We start from the raw sequence: 25,922 nt of genomic DNA on the forward strand, positions 1-25,922 counted from the left end.
TAGGTTTTAAATCAAACACCACATAAATTTTAATAAACAAGCAAACCATATAAATGATAATGTTTGAATTTATTCTTGTGAAGCAATTTCATGCGATAAAATCAGAAAGGAAGAAGTGTAGTTAAAAAGAAATAAAATAAAAAATTTAATTTGCTAAAATTCAAATGTTTTTAATATATATATTTTTTTCTATTCAGTGAAAATTGAATCTGGAAAAATTCACACCAGAATTTAGATGAAATATTCATATAATATTCTATACACAGTCAAATGATCTATAAACAGTCATTGTCACATGAACAGTATTGTAGGACTAATTAATGTTGAGTAGCTCTGGTTTTTTTTTAATATATATATTATATATGATGTAAACATTTTTAATCAAAGAATATGCTTGGAACATCTATGATAGCCATAATTTATGAAAGAATCATTTGATTGGCAACCTTTCCATACCAATTCTGCCTTTGTCACATGTTTCCTTAAGATTGAGATATAAACATGTAATGCTTCTTTTAATGATGATAAAGATTTTGCTATTCTGCTCAGCTAAGGATTTTACTTACTCTTTTACTTGTTTCAGTCATTTGACTGTGGCCATGCTGGAGCACCGCCTTCAGTCGAGCAAATCAACCCCAGGACTTATTCTTTAGATGCCTAGTGCTTATTCTATCGGTCTCTATTGCCGAACCGCTAAGTTACGGGGACGTAAACACACCGCCATCGGTTGTCAAGCGATGTTGGGGGGACAAACACAGACACACAAACATACATATATATATACATACATATATACGACGGGCTTCTTTCAGTTTCCATCTACCAAATCCACTCACAAGGCTTTGGTCGGCCCGAGGCTATAGTAGAAGACACTTGCCCAGGTGAATGCTATTTTAGCAGAGTTTGCATAGAAACTCTTTCTTTAACTTATCATTCTTTGATAACTATTCCCAAGGTGCTATTTCTTATATCAATATGTTACTTTATCAGGGACTGCACAGTTAATTTTAACTGTCATATTTACTTATATTCAGCCAAACCTGAAAATTTCTAAAGCTGTTTATGGTTCTTAATGTCTCTCTATAATGACTATTACATTATCACAAGTCCCTTAACAAGTATAAACTGAACAGATGACTTCAGCTGGTGGGTACCACGACAATTGTAAAATGTACATACAGTCATGGCGAAAAGTTAAGAACATTGTTTTTTTTTAATTAAAATTGTTATGCCCAAGTACAATTCAATTCAATATATATATATGGAGATATACTTACCTGGTAATTTTCAGATCTATATTTCAAACTTTTGGCCATCGGCCAAAAGTACTGGCAATTCAATATAAAAATTCTAATTTTCAGACCTATGTTCCAAACTTTTTTTGCTACGACTATAATACCCTAAGTAAGTTTTGAAGGTTTATACAATGCAACACTGAATTGTGATGGATGGCTGACAATTGACATATTTGAAATATTTGAAGACTTTTTTCTTACAATTCAAACAATATTAGTTATAATTTATTCATACTTATGTCTTGTCTATATCATGGCATAGGATTATGTAGGGTTTGTTTATGGCTGCTACAATGATTTGCATAGTTGTTCATTGCAGTGTAAAATTATGAGACAACAAACTTTTTTATGTTCTAATGAGCATGAAATTATGAATGTTGCGGATTGATCTTTTGTTTGTTCTGCAAGACATGAAAGACGTTTTGCTCATAGATGGGTTTGGTTGGAAAGGAAGACAGGTCAACTTAATTCTGGAATAAATTTAATCCTTATTTTTCATTAACAATTTAAACAAACCAGTTTTATATGATTTCTGAATCTGTTACCAAGGTTGTGTGGGCAATGCCAATGGTATATTCTCATCATTGTGCAAATGATATAGTGCTCAGGGCAGCATTGGAGAGAATAAACTTTCAATGTTCTTAGGTGGTCCCATTAATCAAGATCAGTTGTGCCTTTTATTTCTCTTTTCAGTGATTGCTCTCTCAGTGTTTTGTGTGGGAAGCCACAGTGGGCAGCAGTAATTTTAGTGTGACAGTAGAAAGGAGAAAAGGGGAATGATAATAACTGGCTTTCTGAACCAGGAAGCTCTGAGGGTCCAGGAGTTCAACACAAAAGCTATATCAAATTTATTATTAATGTGAGTGCCCTAGTTCAACAATTGCTCCTAAGCTTCTGATACTATAGGGATGCTCTGAGTAATTCTCTTGAAGGAGGAGAACATATTTTCTTTACCAAAGTGCACGAGTTCAAATTTTCTTTCAGGAAGGAATTTCAACCATGTTTCGTGGTCTGCTACCACAACAGCTCCTTTATAGGATCCAGTTAGCTCAAGACATCATCAGGAGGAACCACGTCTGGTTTCGGCCCCTACTCCTCTACCGTTTTGACGTGGCGGGGCCACCCCCTTTCGGAGGTGTCTTCAGCTCTGGTGTTGGGTGCATGTCTTCTTTCACTGTTTGTGACTGTTCTAATTCAACTGTGGAATGTCCCTTGCTATGGTTATTTTCCAGGAGGTTCTGGCCACACGTCTTACGGTTCATTAACCCGCATTGTTGAATTACTTTCTTCTGACATACCTTCCCTTGGTGGATTAGGACAGCAGATTGTTTCTGTCTGCTCATTAACTTACAGCATTCTGACCAAACTAGAGCTTCCTTCAGTGTTCTCAATTGATAAGTTTTTCATCTTGGAGTCATTTGCAAATGTTTCTATTTTGTTGTGTTTGATGGCATTTGAGATGTCATTTACATAGACAATAAAAAGAAGTAGGTCCAGAACTTCCCTTGGGGAACACCATGAGTGATTTTTGTTGGGCTTCAGTGGATTCCATTGATCATGACTTGATAAGTTCTGCTCAACTGGAAATACTCTATCCAGTGTCCAGTGCAGCAGCTTACCAAGGATTCCAATATTGGGCAGTTTTAACAGCTAGATATTGTGGTCAACTCTGTCAAAGGCTTTGCTGAAGTTAAGATATATAACATCAATGTTTGTGTTTACCCTAAAACTTTTAAGGATATTCTCAAAGTAATGTAAAAGTTATGTTAGGTAGTCTCTGCCACTAGGAAAGCCATGCTGGCTGGAGTTTAGGACACTGTTACACACCAGAAAGCCAGTTATTCTTGACATCATCATCCTTTTAAACACTTTAATGATGAGGGAGATAAGCGAGACTGGGTGATAGTTAACAGCAAGAGACCTGTTTCTCTTTTTGGGATGATGGATTGGGATAAGAAGTGTTTCAATCTATAGCCTGAGTATAAAAATTTGTAAAAGATGAGCTTAACTATCTGAAAAATATAGCCATCACTTCATAATTAGTTTGTTATAAAAAGCTACTCCATCTAATTAAATGTTGATGAAAATAATATTGATTTTTACCATTTATGCAGTTATTTGATTAAGATTTGTAATTTGTTTACCAGTTAAAGTATGTGCTACTGTTCCTCAAGTATTATTATGATGCCTTAAACAAGCAAAAGATTTTCTTAGGTAAATTGTATTTATTGGTGTTTTCATATTTCTTGTGGTATTACCTAGTTATCTTATTTTGATTGGTGTCACACATTCTTATGTGAAGGGCTCTAAAGAAGGAAGTATTTCACAAGAGGTGTATAGGGAACATGGCAGTGAACTGAAAAGTGTTTGAGAATTTTTGATTTCTGTGCAAGCACAATGAAACATCAGACCATGAAATATTGAAAAATTTGTACTGTTTTTAATCAATGTCATCCATGATCAATTAAAACTGTAAAAGGGCATTTTAATCATGAGTATCCTTATCAATTTTTTCTGGGTAATTATCTAAGTTTGAATTCTCCAATGTGTCCTATTTTACTTTAAAAAACTGTATGGAGTATGTTGTAGGAAATTTAGCAACTATTTCTAGCAGGTTGAGTGATAAATATAGAGGCTCTATTGTAGAGTGGTAATGAAGTAGGCATCGTTAACAAAATAGTTAGAGCATCAGGAAAAATTCTTGACTGCATTTGTTTCAGCTCTTTATGTTCTAAGTTAAAATTTTGCCAGGGTCACCTCAGCCTTTCAGGTTAACATCATAAAGTAGGTCAACATCATAAAGTAACCAAACAAACACAGAGGTTGAAGTAATGACTAACTTTCTTCCCTTGATATTGCTGTCCTTCTGTCTAGATTAGATACAATTATTAAATATCTAACAACCATGGTCTGTTGCTGTATAAGCTGCTCTAATCCTTTTCTTTTTAGATAAGGAAAATTATTTATGATGATGGTACAATCCTACTAATGAGGAGTATAGAAAAACAATAAAATATGAAGAAACTAGTGGTGTTCTATGCCTACGAATAGTAATAAAATGTGTTCAAAGTGTGTGGAATAAATTTTATGCCATGAAGAAGAAAAGACTAATGCTTCAGGTAATACATTTCAATGGCTTGACTTCACATATTCTTCATAGTGTAATTTTAATTCCACAGTTTCTATTCTCTATTAATCAAGATAATGAACTTCATTAGCAACATCATAACCAGTGACAGTATGAAACTTTGTTTTCTCCCTTACTCCTAAGCCACACAATTTTTGAGTGAGTGAACAATTTTGTGTTTGTTGGACAAGAAATATTTCAGCCAGCTGTCACAATAATGTAATTTCTTTTAGACATTTCAGTATTCTTTACCAATTGCACTGTCTTCTATAATTGACACTATTCTTATTTGAAACCTATTCAATGTTTAGATGGTAGTGAATAAACAGAATCATTAGAACTTCAGACGAAACTCTATGAAGTAATTGTTCCAGTTTTTCATGTCTGAGCTCAAATTATGTCATAGTCAGCTGTTTCTTTTATCTTTTCTGGAATTGATAAAATAAAGTGCCAGTCCAGGGTGATAGATTGAAGGAATTGTCAGAGCACAGGATATAAAAACTTTGTGGTGTTTGTTCGGGCTCTTTGTGTTCTGAATGCTCTGGCAGGTATAACAAAATTTGTGTGTATCTAACCAACAAGGAGGTGACTTGGCTAAAATACTGAAAGGAAGGCAATATCACTTTTGTATTCTCACATAACATTCCATGATAAGCACATAGTACTCCTCAAGGAAGTCACCTTTGCACTGATGGTGCAGAAAGAAAAGAAGAATTGAACAAAGGCTTTGCCCTGTCTTCTAAACTCAAAGTTTATCAATAGTTTAATTCAGATAACATGAGTATTAATTATTCTTTGTATCATCATAAAGTTAAGGAAATGAAGTTGTTACATTTGTTCCTATCTAAGAGTCATTAGCAATAGAAGCTAAATAGTTTCAGATTTTATCTTGCTATGCAAAGGTATGATTAGATGAAAGCATGGCTTTGTAACTGAGATCCCTTTGCAGCTACACAGTCTGAGGTTCAGTCCTACTGTGCAGCACCTTGGCCAGTATTTTCTACTATAGCCTCAGGCCAACCCAATGCCTTGTGAGTAAGTAAAGTTACTTTCTTGGGTCATAAGGGCTGGTTTCCATGGCATGTAAATTACCAACCTGGACAGGATGCCTGACCATCACAGGATTACTCATTTTTGCCAGTTGAGTGGGCTGGAGCAATGTGAAATAAAGTGCAGAGTTCAAGAACACAACACATCACCCAGTCCAGCAATCAAAACTACAATCTTGAAATCACGAGTCCAACACCCTAACCACCCTAAGCCACGCATCTTCACATGCCTTGCAAGTGAATTTGGTAGACAAAAACTGTATGGAAGCTTGTCATATGATGTATTTATGTGCTTGTGTTTGCTCCCCACCACCACCACCAACACTATCCCTACTTCACAGCCAGTATTGGTTTGTTTGCACTTTCATAACTTAGCAGTTCAGTAAAAGAGACTAATAGAATAAGTACCAGATTTGACAAATGATTATTGGTGTTGATCTGTTTGACTAATTTTTTCAAGACAGCACCTTAGCATGCTACAATCCAATGGTTCAAACAAATAAAAGTAAGAATATATATCTATTGTGCAGAATAGTTGAAAATATTTTTATTGGAGCTATCATTTTTGTAGCTGACTAGCTTTCCTCTAGTTAATCATACTATCATGAAGTCCCAGCATTATTTCTTATTTCCTTTTAACCAGACAAATTGAAACAATAAGAGATACATAACAGACTTAGTGATATAACTGACTTGTGTGTTTTAAACTAATGACCATTTATTCACATGTTCATTAGTTTAGCTCTTTAACCTCATAGCCACTATATCTCATGAATCGGTGATGGCTTGCTTGCTTCACTAGTTCAGAAATTCCTAGCTCTAGTCTGGTAATCTATTTGCTGTTGTCACAATTAATGTCAGTTATCTCATTAGATTCTTTATTTCATTTGATATTAGAAATAAAATAAAAAATTACTGCTTTTGTAAATTAATTCTTTCTTTCAATGTGTGACACTTATGGAGAATGAAAATTAAAGAAAATAATCAATATTGAGAAAAGTTGTCTTAATTCGTTTTTCCTAAGAGAAGTTTAGTTCATATTTTCAAAATTAAAAAAAAAAAATCTAAAGTAGTTATTTGGTGTGTTTCTCAAAACACACTGTTGGCCAAGCTATATATTCTTACTAAAAATATATGGGATAATTGAGCACTGAATTCTTTTAAAATGATTTTATAAATAGAATTAATTCCTTACTATGGATAATCAATACTACTTATAACATATCAAAGTAATTGTATATTAAACTTTAAATTATTTTTTAAAAACAACTGCATATTTCTCTTTCCTTCCTTTATTTGTTTACTTTTTTTTTTCTAACTATGATTCCTTCTCTTATACTCTTTGTATTCACTATATCTTTCAACCCTTTTTGCTATCACTTATCATGTCCTCCCTAAGTGATACACACTCCCACAACACCTTATATGAATCCCTTTCTGAAGTAACAAATCAGAAGTAACTCATATCTCTTTCCACACCCAACCCATGCCCATTTCCATTTTAGATGAGAATATATGAAGATACACAAGGCTGTACAGGATTTGGGAATAAATATACAGATCAAGGGAGGTAACTTATAAAGAAATCTTAATTGTTACCTTAAATCTTGTCATCTTCTCGTTGGCCCTGGAATCTTTGCAAGGAGCTGTGTTCACCATGGATTGATTAATTCCCTGATTATTATATGTGAGAATGCTTGTGCATGTCTAGGTTTATAAATACACATGTATGTACACATGCATCTCCATACAAAATATGCTCACACTCACAAATGCAAACACATACACATACGTGCGCACACACACTCACACGCACAAACACACACACACATATACACATGCATGTGTGTGTGTGTGTGTATGTGTGTGTAAGTATATATATGCACATATATATATATATATATCAAAGTAAAAAGGAGAGGCAAACAAATTGGCAAAACTTGACGAGGACATTAAATTTAATCTCGTTATATAATGAAAGGTACCAATAGACTCTGACAAGTTTCTGAGATATCCCAGTCATTGGGACATCATGTAGAACAAAGAGTCCATATGCTGAGTAGATTGTCATTGGAGAGAGAGAGATAGAAATAGGTTAAACATATGTAACACAGGAATAAAAGTTCATCAACAATAATAGTTGTGGTTCCTTGAGTCCAGAGAATGAGGAGATATCCGAATGAGTCCAGTTAGATCCAGTGGGATTGGGTATTCGTTAGGTAAATCCATGGTCAAAGAGAATTGTTAGCTAGTAATCTATTGTAAGGTGTAAAAATAGATGCTAGCAGTTCCAAAGTTGGACAAATCCCAAGAGGAGAAAGTACAGTCTAGTAGGAGAAAAGTAGGTAGATAAGAGCTATGTATTAGATATATACTAATCAGTACAATGAGTGGTACTCCTGTCCAGGGAGGTGAAGGGGGCATGAGTTTAAAAACAGATGGATAAGGGGTAAATAAAACAGATGTATCAATGGGAGGAGCGTGAAAGTAACAAAGCGGTCATAAAAAAGATAATAGACATTAGATATAATAGGTAGTCAATTTTACTACAGAGGAAGAGGGAGTTAGGGCACTCTTAGTTCTATAAATGCTAGAAATAGATGCAATACCAGCAAGCAAATGAATTAAGATTTGAGGTTTGAAACTAAAGTTAAAGATTGATATTATAAAAATGATTAAGTGTAAATGTGAGATTAAAAATTAAATAAATTTAAATTAAAATAAAAATTAAAAATGAAGTTAGAATTTAAAATTAAGAACTGAGTATCCATAGTGTTAATGAAGTTATATTCCAAAGACCTGTGGAAGAACTAGAAGGACCTAAAGACTGTGCATACATGTGGAGAACGTTTCATGGTGTATGTTTATTTAATAACAGCAAAGGGTTATGTGTGTGGCAGTAGCAGATAAGTAATATGCCTAAGTTAGAGGTTAGTGATAATCCTAAGTGTTAGCTTTTTTTTCCACTTGGACTTCTGAAAGAACATGAAGGACCAAAAGAATTTGTGTTTACATATGGAGAAGGCTTCATGTTCCTTAATAAGTAATTGGGATCCTTCTGATTTGGCAGACACCATTTGTTTTCTATCGAAACACTTTCAAACTTGGGATACTGGTAGAATGTGTCATATAAAACATCTTTTTCTCTTAGCCTTGTTAAGAAAAGTTTCTATATTCCAAGTTATTTCATGTTAAAAGTTGTCATATTTTGGTAATTTCAACCAATCACTGATGTCTATTGAGGTGAAATCAATTATTGCTGTGGTTTGTCAGCAACACATTCTGGTGGTGTAATGGGATCTTTTCCCTAGAATAAAATTACTGCCGTTGTTTGTCAACAACAACTATCTGCGGTACTGTTACTTATGACATCGTTCTTGCGTTTGTACTGGTTTTAGCTTTAGGGTTTTAGGGTTAGGGTTAGGGTTAGGGTTATGAGTATTTTTACCAAATTTGGTGAAAATCTGTTCAACAATTTTTCAGTAATTTTCTATGTACTGTGTACTCAGTAGGACATTTTCTAAATGATGGTTGAGTTTGATTTGAGGAAGATTTGGCTGCTATTTCTAGGAAATGAAGCAACTGTTTGGAAGCCCTTTCTTTCAACTTTTGTTTTTTGCTTGATTCCCTTATTAGCTATTATCCAATCAACTGAAACAAGTAGAATAGTGTAATTCAAGCATATTGGCAGTAGCTAATAAACCTTTCTATTATAGGCACAAGGCCTGGTTTTTGAGGGAAGGAGTAAGTCAATTATATTAATCCCAGTGCATAACTGGTGCTTAATTCAAGAGGATTACCAGGGACTAACGATATATATACCGAACAAATTATTGTTGACAAAGAACAGCAGTAACTGTATTCAGCTGAATAGACGTCAGTGATTGGTTGAAATTACTGAAATATGACAATTTTAACATGAAATAACTTCGAATATAAAAGTTTTTCTCTGTTCTATAAGACAAAATATACAAGTATACGAAGTTTTAAAGTGTTTCGGTAGAAAACACACTAAATTTAAAACTAAATAAAAAATGGTGTCTGTCAAATCAGAAAGATCCAGTAATTGTGTAGGATTATGCAACAAGATGTGTAAGGATTCCTTTAGATATAGTCAAAACGAATGTGCTGGCACTGGAATGGTGGGCATTATGCATTTTGTTTGTGTTTGAGTGTGTGCACATAATTGTTAAGTTTCACAGATTTTGACATCAGACGTAGTCCATGGGGTTGAAAATAAAATCATGTGCATGTGTGTGTGTATTTTTTCTGTGAATCAGGTGATGTTATGAATATGTGTATTGCACATATATCTGTGTATTGAGGGAATCCAGCATAAATTTATGGGGACGTGTCTTTTATGCATAATGCATATAATCAATACCCAAAGAAGAATTTATCCAGTTTGGAGGGATGGCAAAATGGGTGGGGTTTCATGTATATTTATTTACCCTGAAATCCCATACAGCCTTGGGTATGCCAGCTACACGACACCAGTATTGGCCACATTGCCTCAATGAGGTCCAATGCTTGACAGGTGTCTATTAAAAATCTTGAGATTCTCAAGTTCTTTAATAAATACAGTTTTTCAAGAGAACACACTGAAATTTTTTAGACTCATTAATATAGTGTTCATTAAGAAACTTGAGAACCTTCAACAAATACATAAATTTGAGGAATGGGAATTTTCCTGAATCTCTACATTTCAAGAAGTACATCTTGTCAGAATTTAAAAGTAGACCACTAGACATTTGATACCATGGTTTCAAGCTATCTTCAGCAAATATACATACATACATACATACATTACTAGAAGAGAAGGCATTTGAAGGTTTAACATGTTCAGTTATTTGGTGGTCACTGATAAAATTAATTGTATATGAATGGCTTGAGGGGATTGTTTCTGCAATGCACAAGGATGTAGAAAGTAAAAAGAGAGTCTCCAATAATTTCAGTAATGAATGGCACGTAAAATACACCATTTTGAGCATGGCCGTAGCCAGTACCACCTGACTGGCCTTCGTGCCGGTGGCACATAAAAGCACCCACTACACTCTCGGAGTGGTTGGCGTTAGGAAGAGCATCCAGCTGTAGAAACTGCCAAATCAGATTGGAGCCTGGTGTAGCCATCTGGTTTCACCAGTCCTCAGTCAAATCATCCAACTCATGCTAGCATGAAAAGCGGACGTTAAACGACGATGGTGATGATGATGTAGGAGTTCATCAAGTCTCAGATCTCAGTCCTTAGTCCTCTCATATTCATCATTTCATCATATCCCTTTGCCCTACAGGCCATAAGAGAGGGGTTTATGAGTGGATACTCATTAGAATTCCTTTATGCTGATAATCTAGTTCTCTTAGCTGAATCTATAGAGGACTTAAAAAGAGAATTTCAGGCTTGGAAGCAAACTAAATGCAGAATCAAGAGTTCTTAAGATAAACTTAGCAAAGACGAAAATTTTAATAGGTAGTAAAGAAGATAAGACCGTAGTATCTTTAAGGAAATGGCCTTGCTTGATATTCAGAAAAGAGTAGATATAAACTTTATACTTTGTGCTCACTATATGCTATGGACACAGAAAAGATGTCATGGAATCATAGGCAGACTAATAAAGAACATAAACTTTGATGTGATAGAATCGCTGGAGCAGTACATACTAGGAGCAGCTCTCACTCAACGATATACTCTTGCAAACTCCATCAACACATACAAACACTCCTTGTTCCTCTATCCCACTCACTTTATACCTTGAGTGTCCATCCATACTTTTTAACTCCAGCTCCATCCAATCTTTCTCATCCTTTCTTCTAAAATGTTAGTTATCATGTAGCGCTTCTACAACAGGAAACCTGTTCTGCTCTGGCTCCTCCTCTCATACTTTCATCCCTCATCTCCTAGTGTAAATACACCCCACTCTAGGGGTCATAGTCTTGCAACCTGCATGATTACCTCACTAGTGAAAATAGAACAAAAAGCACTTGAGTACATGCTGTAAAGTTGTTGGTGTTAGGAAGAGCATCCAGCTGTAGGAACCATGCTGAAGCAGACATTGGCATATGATGCAGTCTTTGAACCCGTCAGATCCTGTCAAACTGTTCACCCCATGCTAACCTAGTACATTTTGAATGATAATGATGAGGATGACGCTTATGATATATATGTGTGTGCACATTTACACATTCATGTGCATGTATATGTGTGTACATGTCTGTGTGTGTGAATGTACACATTTGTGTGTATATATATATATGTGTGCATGAACATGCACATTTGTGTGCATATACATATTTGTGTACATGTGTGTGTGTGCAGCCATAAGCTCTGTGGTTCAGAAGTTTGCTTTCCAACCACATGATTTCAGGTTCAGTCCCACTCTTTTTCATCTTGGGCTGACCAACGATCTGTCAGTGAATCTGACACACAGTAACTGAAAGATGATCATTGTGCATACATACATACGTACATACATACATACATACATACATACATACATACATACATACACAGTATCTTTGTATGTATGTATGCATGTGCATACATAAGTATGTGTGTGCATGTTTGTGCATGCTTATGTATTTATATATGTAAATATATATGTGTGTGAGTGTACATCTGTATGTGTGTGAGTGTACATCTGTATGTGTGTGTGTAATTTAGTCAACTATACTCTCCCTACAAATGTGTATATATATATATTCCTATTGAAACAATCAATAATGTTCCCCATTTATTTCCTTTCATTGTTATTTTTGAAATACACCTGTGTTTGAAATGCCATTTACCTGGCCAAGAGAATCTATAATCTTTATTGAGTGTGCTTAAATGTAGAAATCTATTTACAGAGTTAATGCTACTGATGCTACAGCAAACTTGTTTGACAGATTTCCAAAGACACATTGGCTTAAATTTAGAATATGTAAAATAAGTGTGGGTGGCTTCATTGAAAATAAGAAAGTGGGCTATTCTTTAAGAATATTTTTCTTAAAGAAACTTAATCAGACATGTGAAGATACAAGCATGTTTCTTTTATACAATTATGTTAATATGAAATTATTTTCTCTTCAGTTCCAATAATTTTTCTTTGAAATTATCATTAACATTTTCTTTCATGATATGGGTGTCTTTATATAAATTTTTAATTTTCATTGCTGTCAGCATAATATTGTCAATAACAGCATCATTACCATTCTCATCCTCACCAACATCAACATCATGACAATCATCTTTGTTACTATCATCATCTTTGTTATTATCATTTTTGCTACATACTGTTAGTCATAAATACTATCTCATAATCATTTATATACATTTGCTGTAACATATTTTTAGACTGATCTATCAGTTAGGGGAAAGAGTGTAGCAGATATTAAGAAAAAGGATTTTATTATTTCCTTATGTAATGTATACGGTGTGTGGGAAGATCATTTACGTGGGTGTTTTTAGATAACTGTGAGTGGATGAGACAACATATATCTCTAAAGTAATTCACTTGATACAACCTATAACCTCTGAGAAAAAATCCATTATTCTCAAACCCCTTATTCTTGACAGTATAATTAAACTCCCACACAGGCTGAATGTATGATATTCATTGACATCTGGACTTTGTCTTACTCATTATCAGCATAATCACAGCATAAACATCTCCTCTTTATAGTTGTAGGTGGAGAATTTTGTTTGACGGATTTCTGTTTTCCTACCCATTTTCAATTAAGAGTGAATGATGTAAAATTTCTTCTAGTAATTAATAACAAATCTTTCTCTTGAAATTCTAAGGCATTTCGTTCAGCATTTTCTGTCTACCACTATATAAACCTCTGCCAATTAATAAATACCCATATATGCAGTAGTGTGTGAGTATTTGACATATGTATGAAGATACACATCTCTTTCATAACATAGAATTTATGCAAATTTCAAGCTCGAAATTTCTCTGTACTTAAATTCAATACATCACAGATATTACAAGTTGCTTCTAGAAATATTTAATTGGATAATTCATTTACCCATCTAAACAGAAGTCAATATACCCATATTGATTTTTCTTCTTGTACAAATAGTTTCTTTTTTCTCTAAATATGCTAATCCAATCAAAACAGACTGCATTTAAATTTCTTTAACCTACCTTAGTAATTTTTCTCTTCTTAAATTTTACTTAACCAAAGACCTAAGGCCAAAGATTTTGTAAAGAATTTAGAGAAGAGATGGTCTCTTACACTGCTTGTGCATCCCCTAGTGGTCATTAATGTTTATAATCTATATTTAATTAAGGTTTACAAGACATTAACTATTGTCTGTTATCTTTATCCATTATGTCTTTTGTTAGCCTAATAACATGTCTTTAATTTGAAAGTATATAAGTAATTTTCATAGAATCAATTTTGGATAGTCTGTTGTATATTCTCGTTGCTAGCTTCTTTTTATAAAAAATGAATTCTAACATAAGCACAACAGGAAAAATTCTGGGAGAGGAATGAAGTCAATGTCATTGGCCTCAGTACTTGACATGTATTTATTTAATTGATGCCATAAAGAAAACAAGCAGCTGAATTCTGTAAAATTTCAACTCAGATCCTAAAAGGATGTAACTAAATACTGCAAAGTATTCTATCAGACACTTGGCTGATTCTGTTAACTATGACCATTTTGAACATTGATAATGATGGTAGGGCTGTATGAATAATCATATATTTCTTGTAGAAGATATGATATTGTTTCCATTCTTCTGTTTCTTCAGCTTCATCTTCTTTATTACCAAAACCAAAGACTTAAAAATCTACGATTTCACTGATTGTCAAGTTAAAATTAAACTACACCTCTGCCTTAATAATTTTCTGCATGTAATAACAATTTATAACATTGGAACAAGGTGGAGAATTTGTTTGTCAGAACTAGTCAAAACCATTATATTCTGGAAGGATGAATGGTAAAGTTCACCTGACAAAATGTGCAAGGTATTTTGCCAATGTACTACTACTACTACTACTACTACTACTACTACTACTACTACTACCACCACCACCACCCAAGGATAATAACAGAAAGAAATGGCTAATACTAGATATAGCAATTCATTCAGAGGGAAATACATCCACAAAAGTCACAGCAAAATTATTGAAGTACAAAGATTTAGAGAAAGGTACTCTGCATTAAATAACAATGTATCCATTGGTGCCCTAGAAACAGGGAATAGATCCTTGCATTATGATGAAGGAACAACTACAGGAATCAGAAAATAATGATAATAATAATAACAACAACAACAACAACAACAACAACAACAACAACAGCAGCAGCAGCAACAACAACAACAACAACAACAACAACAACAACAACAACAACAACAACAACAACAACAACAACAACAACAACAATAATAATAATAATAATGATAATAATAATCTTTTCTACTAAAGGCACAAGGTCTGAAATTTGTGGGGAAGGGACTAGTACATTACATCGACCCCAGTGTCCAGTTGGTACTTATTTTATTGGCCCCCTTAAAGATGATAGGCAAAGTTGACCTCAGTGGAAATTGAACTCAGAACGTAAAGACAGATGAAACATCATTAAGTATTTTGCCCGGCATGCTAACAATTCTGCCAATTCATCGCCTTAATAATAATAATAATAATAATAATAATAATAATAATAATAATAATAATAATAATGATAATAATAATGATAATGATAATAATAAAAATAATAATAATAATAATAATAATAATAATGATAATAATAATAACAATAATAATACTGATAATAATAATAAATGCCCTGATGCAGTGCCAGATAGTGGCTTTCATGGCTTCTGATCTTCACTGAATTGAAGTGTTATGTACATTGTTTTATCTTAGTATAGAAAATGGGCTACAGCAAATATGCAGATCAATACCACAGAATTGATTGTCAGTTGTTTGACCTTAACCAGTTGAGCATGTCCCTTAGTGGCTGATGTTATGCGCATCTCTGATCACAAGCAGAAGTAGTGGGGGAGTATCATAGCCATGTGCTGAGAGGAATTCTTTGGGGTTTGATAATTTACCTCTGGAAACATGGTTATTTTGTTCAACATCCTTAAACAAAACTTATTCAGGGTCCTTTTGAGCAAGATGGGCTATTCAACCTAAAGAAAATTCTCACTGGACTCCACCTGCAAGACCATGTGTTATTTATCTTGATATGAGATCACCATGTCATGCACGTGTAGTTGTGATGCATGTACCTAGTTTACCCTTATCAGACTGATACCCTTATCATGATGGGTATAGTGGGCTTCGTATATTTTACTCCAGTGTCTCTTTGATGGCGTGCACTGCTCTCTCATCACTCAATAATAATGATGATAATAATAATAATAATAATAATAATAATAATAATAATAATAATAATAATAATAATAATAATAATAATAATAATAATGATAATAATAATAGTAAGAAGAAGAAGAAGAAGAAGAAGAAGAAGAAGAAATTCTATGATAGACATGAAACAGAAAATTCTGAATAAGCTTTAAGTTGTAAGACATGCAAGTTTGAATGATAGACAACCACTTCATAAACTCTCAAATACAGGCCAAAATAAATAGCAAATTAAAATTGTCAAATATGTAACAAAAGAAATCATAGAAGAATTAAAACCTGATCTTAGTGAGTTAAAGGAAATTATTTATGCATCTGCTAAGGCAATTGAAACCAGTTGTATGCCTAAAAAATAAATAAAAAAGAAAGAAAGAAAAACAAACTTGGGAAGAAATCCAAACTAGAGAAGCAAGATTACAAAAGATATTGAATTAATGAGAGAGGAAACATCAATATTAAATGAACTAATCTTTGGAAATCATGTAAGATCCAGAACAGGAAGGAAGAAGAGAAAATATAGATTGTCACAAAGAGAAGAACTGATATCAACAAAAGAAAAACTGAAACAAAATGCCCATGCAAAAACTCAAAGAATACAAAAATTTGAGAAGAGAAATAATTTTTACAAGCAAAATAAATTGTACACATCCAGGGCCAAAACATTCTACAGAGAAATAGGAAAGGAGAAAATATTGGTTGAAGACCTGCCTCCCATGAAAGAAGTTGAAAACTTTTGGGAAAAGATTTAGAGTGAGGAGAAGACATACAATAAAATTGCAGACTGGATTAGATGCACAGAAGGATCCTACCAAAATTTATAAGAACAAGCACAGGAAAACATTACAATAGCAGACCTAAGGATGCTACTCATGAAGGCTCATAAGTGGAAACCCCCTGGTAAAGATGGGGTGCCAAATTTCTGGATTGCTTCACTTCCGTGTGTACAAAAATTTAGTTCAGTGAAATCATGAGAGATCCTAGGAAAACACTTGATTGGTTAGCAAGTGGTATTATTTACCTGCTCTCAAAGAATAATAGAACCAAAGTTCAAAAGAACTATCATCCCATAACCTGTTTATCCACTACGTATAAAATTTTAGCATCCATCCACATGGAGAAAACATATGCATCTATGGAACAGAGTGGTATTTTCCCCACTGAACAAAAATGGTGCCATTGAGGTTCATATGAACACAAAGATCTACTCCTAATTTATTGCATGATCCTTGAGAACTGTCACAACAAGTGCAAAAATCTCAGTTCCACATGGATCGATTACAAAAAGGCTTTTCATAGCATACCACATTCATGGATCTCAGAATCACTGGACATCTTCAAAATTTCTCTTGTAATTTCAAACTTCCTGAAGCATCTATCATTGTGGAATATGCATCTTCAATTATATCACTCAGATGGAGTACTGTCTCCACATAATATCAAAATCAACTGTGGCATTTTCCAAAGTGACTCCCTTTCACCTCCAAGTTTTTGCAGAGCTCTAATACCCCTTACAAGTGAACTTAACAGAACTGAGTATGGGTATAAAGCTAACAAAAAAAAAAAGTAATTTATTTTATATGGATGATTTAAAACTCTATGGCAAAAGAAAGGATGAGCTTGAAGGCCTATTATGTACTGTGAAAGTATTCAGTAATGACATTGGGTTTGGTCTTGATAAATGAGCCAAAGCTACTTTCAAGAAAAGGATACTGAAGACCTCAAATTCAGTCATGTTAGATGTTGATATAATTATAAAAGAATTTGAGCAAGAAGAAACTTATAAATATTTAGGAATAAAAAAAGGCCCTGATATTCAGCATGCAAGCATGAAAGAGAAGATTAGGTAGGAGTGTTATAGGAGAGTTCAAGCAGTCCTGAATGCACACAGCAAGATGTTAGACATAAATTCCTTAGCAGCTCCAGTTGTTATTTACAGCTTCAATGTATTGTTGAACTGGAATATCAATGAAATAAAGAAAATTAACAGAAAAATACATAAGCAGCTGACTTGTAATAAGATGCACCACCCAAAGGCAGATGTGGATCATCTTTACCTAATCTCTGGATGTAAGATTTTACTACTGGTGGAGTATGAATCAAGATATTACAGAGTTGGACAATATCTAAACTGAATGATATATCAGCATTATAAAGTCAAAACTGTTGACAAGTGATATAAGCACTGCCCTGAGGTGGTAACTGAGGGAAAAAATGCAATGATTCTTTGGGACTTTCCAGTACATACTGACAGTTCCATCAAAGCTAATATTGTTGTGAAAGACCAAAACAATAAAGTCTGTTTATTGATTGACATGAGTATTCTTTGTGATCATAATATCTCTGCATAAGAATTTGACAAACTTGGAAAATATAAAACTTTTCTCATTGAAATTGAAAAAAATGAGACATCTTGAGGTGATTGTAGGAGTGTTGTAAGTGTTAGGAATAGTCAAAAAAGGAACTGAAAATTATTCGAGAATGAGTCTAGGCTTACCATCCATGCAAGAAGTACAAAAGATTGTTTTAACTAGTACATCTTTACATTTCTGCTGTTTTTCTTTTTTTTTCCCTTTTCTTTCATATATCTTGATTTTGTAAATGAACAATCTGGTGTGCTTATTTTATTGGTCTATAAATGTATACACTGAGTTTCTTTGCCCTAGGTGTCAGGAAGACACACAGTAAGAAATGGAAACAATACTGAGTGAAGAAAAACTTATAACAATAGCGATAATAATAATAATGATTATGATGATGATGATGATGATGATGATGATAATAATCCCCTTTCTTTTCTTTGTTTTCTTTTTTTCATTAAAAAATTTTTTTTCTTCTTTCTTTTTTTCCCTTTTCTCTGTCACGTGACTTTGTAAATGAGCAATCTGGGGTGTTTATTTTAATTGCCTACCAATGTATACAGTGAGCTTCTTTGCCCTAGGTGTTAGGAAGAAATGGAAACAAAATTGAAGGAGACAAATAATAATAATAATAATAATAATAATAATAATAATAATAACAACAACAACATAAGCACAAAACCTGAAATTTTGTGAGAGGGGGCTAGTCACTGACCCCAATACTCAACTGGCACTTAATTTGTGAGCCCTGAAAATATAAAAGGCAAAGCCAGTGTTGGCAGAATTTAAACTCAGAATATAAAGATGGACGAAATACCACTGAGCATTTTGTCCTATGCACCACCAATTCTGCCAGTTCACCATCTTAGCAATAATAATGACTGGTTCTAGCATGGGCACAAACACATAAGATTTGTGTTGAGAAAAACAGTTGATTATATCAACATCAGGAGAATGAAAGGTGAGATTTCAGCTGAGAATACAAAGAACAGAATCACATATCACCAGGTATTTTGTCCACCACTGTATTGACAATATTTTTCAATAAATTTTAAACACATTTTCTTTTATTTTCTTTTTTTAATGATGACATTTATTTCATTCTGATTTTTTTAAATATATTACCAGATTATGTCTCGCAACTAAAATGCTAAAATACAAAATACTAGCATAGTGTTAAAATATAGTAAAAAATATATAATCTATAATATCAGGAAAAGGCAGATTTAAAACTATAATAAAAAGACACAAATTGCACCAGTTTAAAGTCATAAATTTTATGCAGCTGTAACCTTGGTTTAACATTACCCAAGTACTGGGAATTATCTTTCGATAATTAAACTGTACTGAACACTCTTGAGTCATATAAACTTATAAATTACTCTGATGGCCAGTGTAAAACACCATTGATATTGCATGGTATTATACTTGGTTTCAAGGCTTACTGAATAATTTTCATAGATATTAACCACTAATATGTTCCCTCTATCTACTTTAGTTCACGCAATACTGATCTTGTTCATGGTATGTTAGTTTAATTCTCAGAGTTTGTTTTCTTCAATTATGTAGTTAGTTGTGAAAGCTGTTTGCCAGAGTTTCTATCTGACATGTAATACAATATTCCTATGCATGATAAAATCAACAAACTATTTAGTGATTATGAAGTATTATTTGTTAGTGAAAACTTTTATTATTTGAGAACTATATTGAAGTAGTTGTTTCACCTTTGTTTATTTAGAGGAAGAGGATATTTTTCAAAAACAAGTATATTCATAGTTATTGTAGTTGTAGTGAGACCAGTGGTGGAGGCGCAATGGCCCAGTGGTTAGGGCAGCGGACTCGTAGTCATAGGATTGCGGTTTCGATTCCCAGACCGGGCGTTGTTAGTGTTTATTGAGCGAAAACACCTAAAGCTCCATGAGGCTCTGGCAAGGGGTGATGGTGAACCCTGTTGTACTCTTTCACCACAACTTTCTCTCACTCTTACTTCCTGTTTCTGTTGTGCCTGTAATTCAAAGGGTCAGCCTTGTCACACTGTGTCATGCTGAATATCCCCGAGAACTACGTTAAGGGTACACGTGTCTGTGGAGTGCTCAGCCACTTGCACGCTAATTTCACGAGCAGGCTGTTCCGTTGATCGGATCAACTGGAACCCTCGACGTCGTAAGCGATGGAGTGCCAACAACAACAAGTGAGACCAGTAAGATCAATGCAGTTAATGTTCAATTTCTACAATCTCCATCTTCACTTTCTGAGTTCAAATTCTGCCAAGGTTGACTTTGCTTTTTATGCTGGTGTAGATAAAAGAAGTACCAGTTGAGCATTAGGGTCTATGTAACTGACTTACCTACTGCCCCCAAATTACTGGCCTTGAGCCAAAATTTGAATCTAATTCTGTCGAGGAATCTAATTCTGTCAACTTTGCTTTTCCTTCTTTAGGATTTGGCAAAATAAAGTATCAGTTGAGTACTGGGGTCAATTCAATTGACTTGGCTCTTTTCCCTAAACCACTGACCCAGTGACAAAATTTGAAATCAATATTAATGATGTTTATCTACTACATTAATGCTTATATTGGAACCATGTTAATGATGAATCAACTATGTTTGTCATTGAGTCACATAACATGAATTCTACAGTCTTGTTTTTGACTGCTTATTTGTTTCTAGTCAATTAATGAAATGAAGAAATTTTTATTTTTGTTATATTTCTTTATAACTTATATGAACAAGAGCATTATCCATGTCTTCCCACATTAGTTAGATTAATATAGTTGATATTCGCCTTGAACTCTTATAAGTCAAATTTTCAGAAAAATCATTAGTAGAAAGAGAATTTTAGGGGTATGCAGTCTTGGAAAGGAAAGTAAAATCTTGAATCTGGAATAAGTGTAAGTGACAAAAAGAGGGAAGTATGACAGGAATACATTCAGATTGTTAGGTCAGAAGAGAAAATGCTGTTGTAGTAACAAGAGAAGAGACAGACAGGAATTGTAAGAAAAAATAATCTAGTCTGGTATTATCCGCATAGGTCAAAGTAAGGTGAACAAAATCAAAATAAGCAACAAGATATTGAGTAGTGATACAGTACGACCGTTTTAAGTGGCTCCATTTAATTGAATAATGCAATCATTACATCAATTTAAATACAGTGCCATCATCAGCTGCACAAATAAATAAAAAGAATTTTAGACAGTTGGATACATTAATATAATTTTTCTCAAATACTTTAACAGAGCAAGAAGATAGAAGAAATTCATGTTGTCGCTATTGTAGCTGAGAATAGGCTACACTTCCAAGAATCACATAAACTAGTAGTTGATAAAAAGATAAACGAATTAGAAATGAATCACAATCCTTTACAAGCTATGACCCCAATGGGTTTCATGTGATTCTTGGAAGTGTAGTCTATTCTTAGCTATGATAGCAACAACTTGAATTTCATCCATCTTATTGCTCTGTTAAAGTATTTGAGAAAAATTATATTAATGTATCCAACTGTCTAAAATTCTTTTTATTTATTTGTGCAGCTGATGATGGCACTGAATTTAAATTCATGTAATGACTGCATTGTTCAATTAAATGGAGCCGCTTGAAACAGTTGTACAACATCATGACTTGCTATTCTGCTGCTTATTTTGATTATATATATATATATATATATATATATATATATATATATATATATATATACATACATGCATACATACATACATACATACATACATCAAATTACCAATAAATTACAGAACTCAATAGGTTAATGTTGAATATTCCTTAATACATTATAACTAAAAGGCTCACAGTTCCACTACTGGACAGGCAGCTGCCATGTTTCTGTCTACCAAATTCCCTGACAAGGCTTTGATTGGGCCAGAACTATAGTATAAGTCACTGGCCCAGACTGGCACACATTAGAACTGAACTTGAAACCATATAGTTGTGAACCAAATTCCTTAATCACACTTTTATGCTTATACCTATGAGTAGAAATCTAATATGGGTTTTAGTTATTATTACGTTGCTCTAGTCTTTGCTTATATATTTCTTGCGGCGAATATTTTGTCATTTTTACAGGATATATCTTGGTATTTAAAGAATGAAGAATATCTCCTTGCAGAGATATTAGATAAAATGGAGTTTTGTTAAAACCCATAAATATTCCATAAATAGATCATTCAGTGACATGAAATTGGCCTTGGGGTTAGATAAATGCTAAAGTCTGCCAACTTTCTTAGTCAAGAGATGGCTCTTGTTGAATGATCCTCTCATCTTATATAATAAATGAACTCATATAACAAATGAACTGTAAATCAATTTCTTACATCACTGAGCATTTTATGTATAAGTTGACTACTTTTATCTATTCAAAAATAAAAAGATGAAAAAATTAATATAAAAGTATTAGAAGATATAAAAATATCTATTTTGTGTTGATCAAGAATAATTTTAAAGATTGAATTCGTATAGAAATCGCATAGGTTTGACAACTGATGTGATTTCTCTCTACTTGGGTATCATCCAGATTTAGTGTAGACAAGACCATGCATACTTTTCATAGATATCATGTAAATCCATATTTATATTTGGAATTAATAATACAGAATGTACTTATTAGTAGATCTGTTCATATGCTTATTTTAGAATCAATACATCAAAAGAAAAATAGTGGCATATACTTAATTCATGAACCACTTGAAACATCTAATTGGCAATTATCTTCCATGTTATTGTTGATGAAATTCATAAAAGTAGTCATGGGATAATATTATGTGATATCTTATAAATGGTAAATTCATTCTTGCCAATATCCAAGCAAGAAATGATTCACACACATGCACACACACATTATCTATACAAATATACATATATACATACATATATATATATATATATATATATATATATATATATATATATATATATATATATATATACAGAGAGAGAGAGAGAGAGAGAGAGAGAGAGAGAGAGAGAGAGAGAGAGAGATAGAGAGAGATCAAAACAGTTTGATTCAGACTACCAAGGAGTTTGAATCAAACTGTTTTGATCTATACCTGCAATTTCCAATAAATGTGTTGAGTGCCCTTCTTTTGTTTGTCTACTCACTCGTATTTAGATATATATGTTTGTCTGCGTGTGTGTGTGTGTGTGTGTATATATATATATATATATATACATATATGTATATGTATACACGCCCACACATCCACACACATATATAAGGGGGTGCTGAAAAGTTATTGGCTATGGGTAAAAGGGATAACAGGAGGATCAGTTAATTATGATTTTATTTCACACGCTTATTTCAGTGGTCCTTCAGTTTTCTAAGTCCAGTAAAAGAATCATGCATTTTCCAATACCTTTTATAATCAGGAACTTTTCAGGACTCCCTTGTATGTGACTAAAAGTCAAATGTGAAAAATAGCTCATAAAAAATTATTCAACTTGAACACAGTCCCGTCTTCAATATATCATATTTATCTAATGAATTGTTCTCTATGTATACAATCATCATCATCATCAGCAACAACAAAACAATATATACATTTGTGATTGAGTGTATGTGTATGTATAAATGTAGTTAGTGTGGAGGCGCAATGGCCCAGTGGTTAGGGCAGCGGACTCGCGGTCATAGGATTGCGGTTTCGATTCCCAGACCGGGCGTTGTGAGCGTTTATTGAACGAAAACACCCAAAGCTCTACGAGGCTCCGGCAGGGGATGGTGGCAAACCCTGCTGTACTCTTTCACCACAACTTTCTCTCACTCTTACTTCCTGTTTCTGTTGTACCTGTAATTCAAAGGGTCAGCCTTGTCACACTGTGTCATGCTGAATATCCCACGTGTCTGTGGAGTGCTCTGCCACTTGCACATTAATTCCACGAGCAGGCTGTTCCATTGATCGGATCAACTAGAACCCTCGACATCATAAGCGATGGAGTGCCAACAACACAAATGTAGTTAGTAGTACCTTGAAGATTTTAGTATATAGGATTTTAGCTCCTTTCTTATAAAAATGCTACTGTGCTTGAGCTTTCTTCATATTAGTTTGATAAATATTATCTGCAGTTTTTCATGTGTTGCTGACTTCCCATTTGTTACTTGTTTAATCTGCTTCAAGAGTTTAGTTGCAGTTTGAATAAAGGATTATTTTCATGACAACATTTAGAAATTAATTCTGATTTTGTGTTCAGTTGTCTTGGTGCAAATGAAGTATTTCTCATCTTTACAAAAGCCACAAAGAAAGTACATGTTACCCAAACGCAGTAGAGACTAAATGATATTACAGTTATTGATGCTGGGATCCTTTGAATGCCATGTGTGTCTTTATGCTGTGCTATTTCTTTCTTCTGCACAACTAAATTTTGGCTTATGATTTAAAGTAATGGCATCAATTGAAGCCATTCTCACACAATCCAGTCTATATAATAAGGTGTTAACACCTTTGACTAGCATAGTAGATCAATAATACAGCTTTACATAAATTTTATAGCTGTTTCCCGTGCTATCTAGGTAGACAGAAATATTCAGCTAACTATCTATATAATGAATTTCTAGATTCTTTGGATTATTATGTGACTTGAAGTCCCTGTTATATGTGGTGATGATGCTCTCTATATTAGTCATACAACATACTAATTTTAAAATCTCATGATTTACATCATGGCAACAAATATACACCATGGCAACAAATATACATGAAGATCTTCTGCAATCATTGCAGTGAATAAAATAAAATTCCACATGTTAACTAAAACAACAGATATTTTAAACAGAAAGGTTGTGTTGGTAAGGGTTGTCATGATAACAAGTATTGCATTGGTAATTACAACTGAATGCATTCATCAGAAATACTACCAGAATTTAATCAACTGATAAATTGGCTGGAGCCAAGCAGAAGTCTTTGATGAGTCATCTTATTACTTTTACATCACCTGACTATATTAAAGCTCTTACTACCAATTGGTGTCACCTGAAGATTGCCTGTAGGATTGAAATTTGAAGTAACATACACAATCATATGTATACAATACATATATTCATGCAAATACATATATGTACACATGTAAACATGTGTATATATACACATAGAATCTTAGGGTTACTAGCCCGTTCTCTTAACCACTATACCATATGCCTGTGTAAATAATGTAAATAATGTCCATAGTTCCTCATCTCTTAAATATAGAACTGTAATTTGCATCAAGTTGTTACCAATATATGTCCACCACTTTCTATTTTCTTTATTTTTAACAATTTAAAATACACCGACTAGAAATAAATTTAGTCAACTGAAATATTTCCATTAACTTATTAAAATAACTCTTAAGTTTTCTGAAGACAAACTTATGATTGCTGCTACATAAAACTATTATTACAGATTTAGCTGTTAGTGTATTTAATTTAGGCAAAATGCTAGAAATTTTGAGGAGGCTTAGTGAATACCATTTAACCCAATATTCAATTGGCGCTTTACTTTTTACCTTACATCCTTTACTGGCAGATAAGAAATAGAATTAACAGTCAAGTAGTGGAGTTGACAGTATTGACCGAACACTTTCTCCCCAAAATTGATAATGCCAACACCTTCCTATTTATTCTTCATCAGCAAGAATTCATACCAAATATTAACCCGGTTAACCTCATGCAATAATCCTATTATTCCAGTCTAACAGAATCTCAGAACAGATATGTGCTCTTCTTTTTTCTCTTTGTCATTATTGTTTCAATG

General features: G+C 33.4%; 1 protein-coding gene across 1 annotated transcript in view; it reads left to right on the plus strand.

Annotated features, from left to right (window-relative positions):
* LOC106868455 (atrial natriuretic peptide receptor 1) overlaps nt 1–25,922 on the plus strand; it is an 880,915-nt gene that overhangs the window by 518,855 nt on the left and 336,138 nt on the right. The gene's annotated exons all lie outside the window — the stretch shown is intronic.

The sequence above is a fragment of the Octopus bimaculoides genome, chromosome 3, assembly GCF_046866305.1.
Source record: "Octopus bimaculoides isolate indiv1 chromosome 3, ASM4686630v1, whole genome shotgun sequence".
NCBI lineage: Eukaryota > Metazoa > Mollusca > Cephalopoda > Octopoda > Octopodidae > Octopus > Octopus bimaculoides.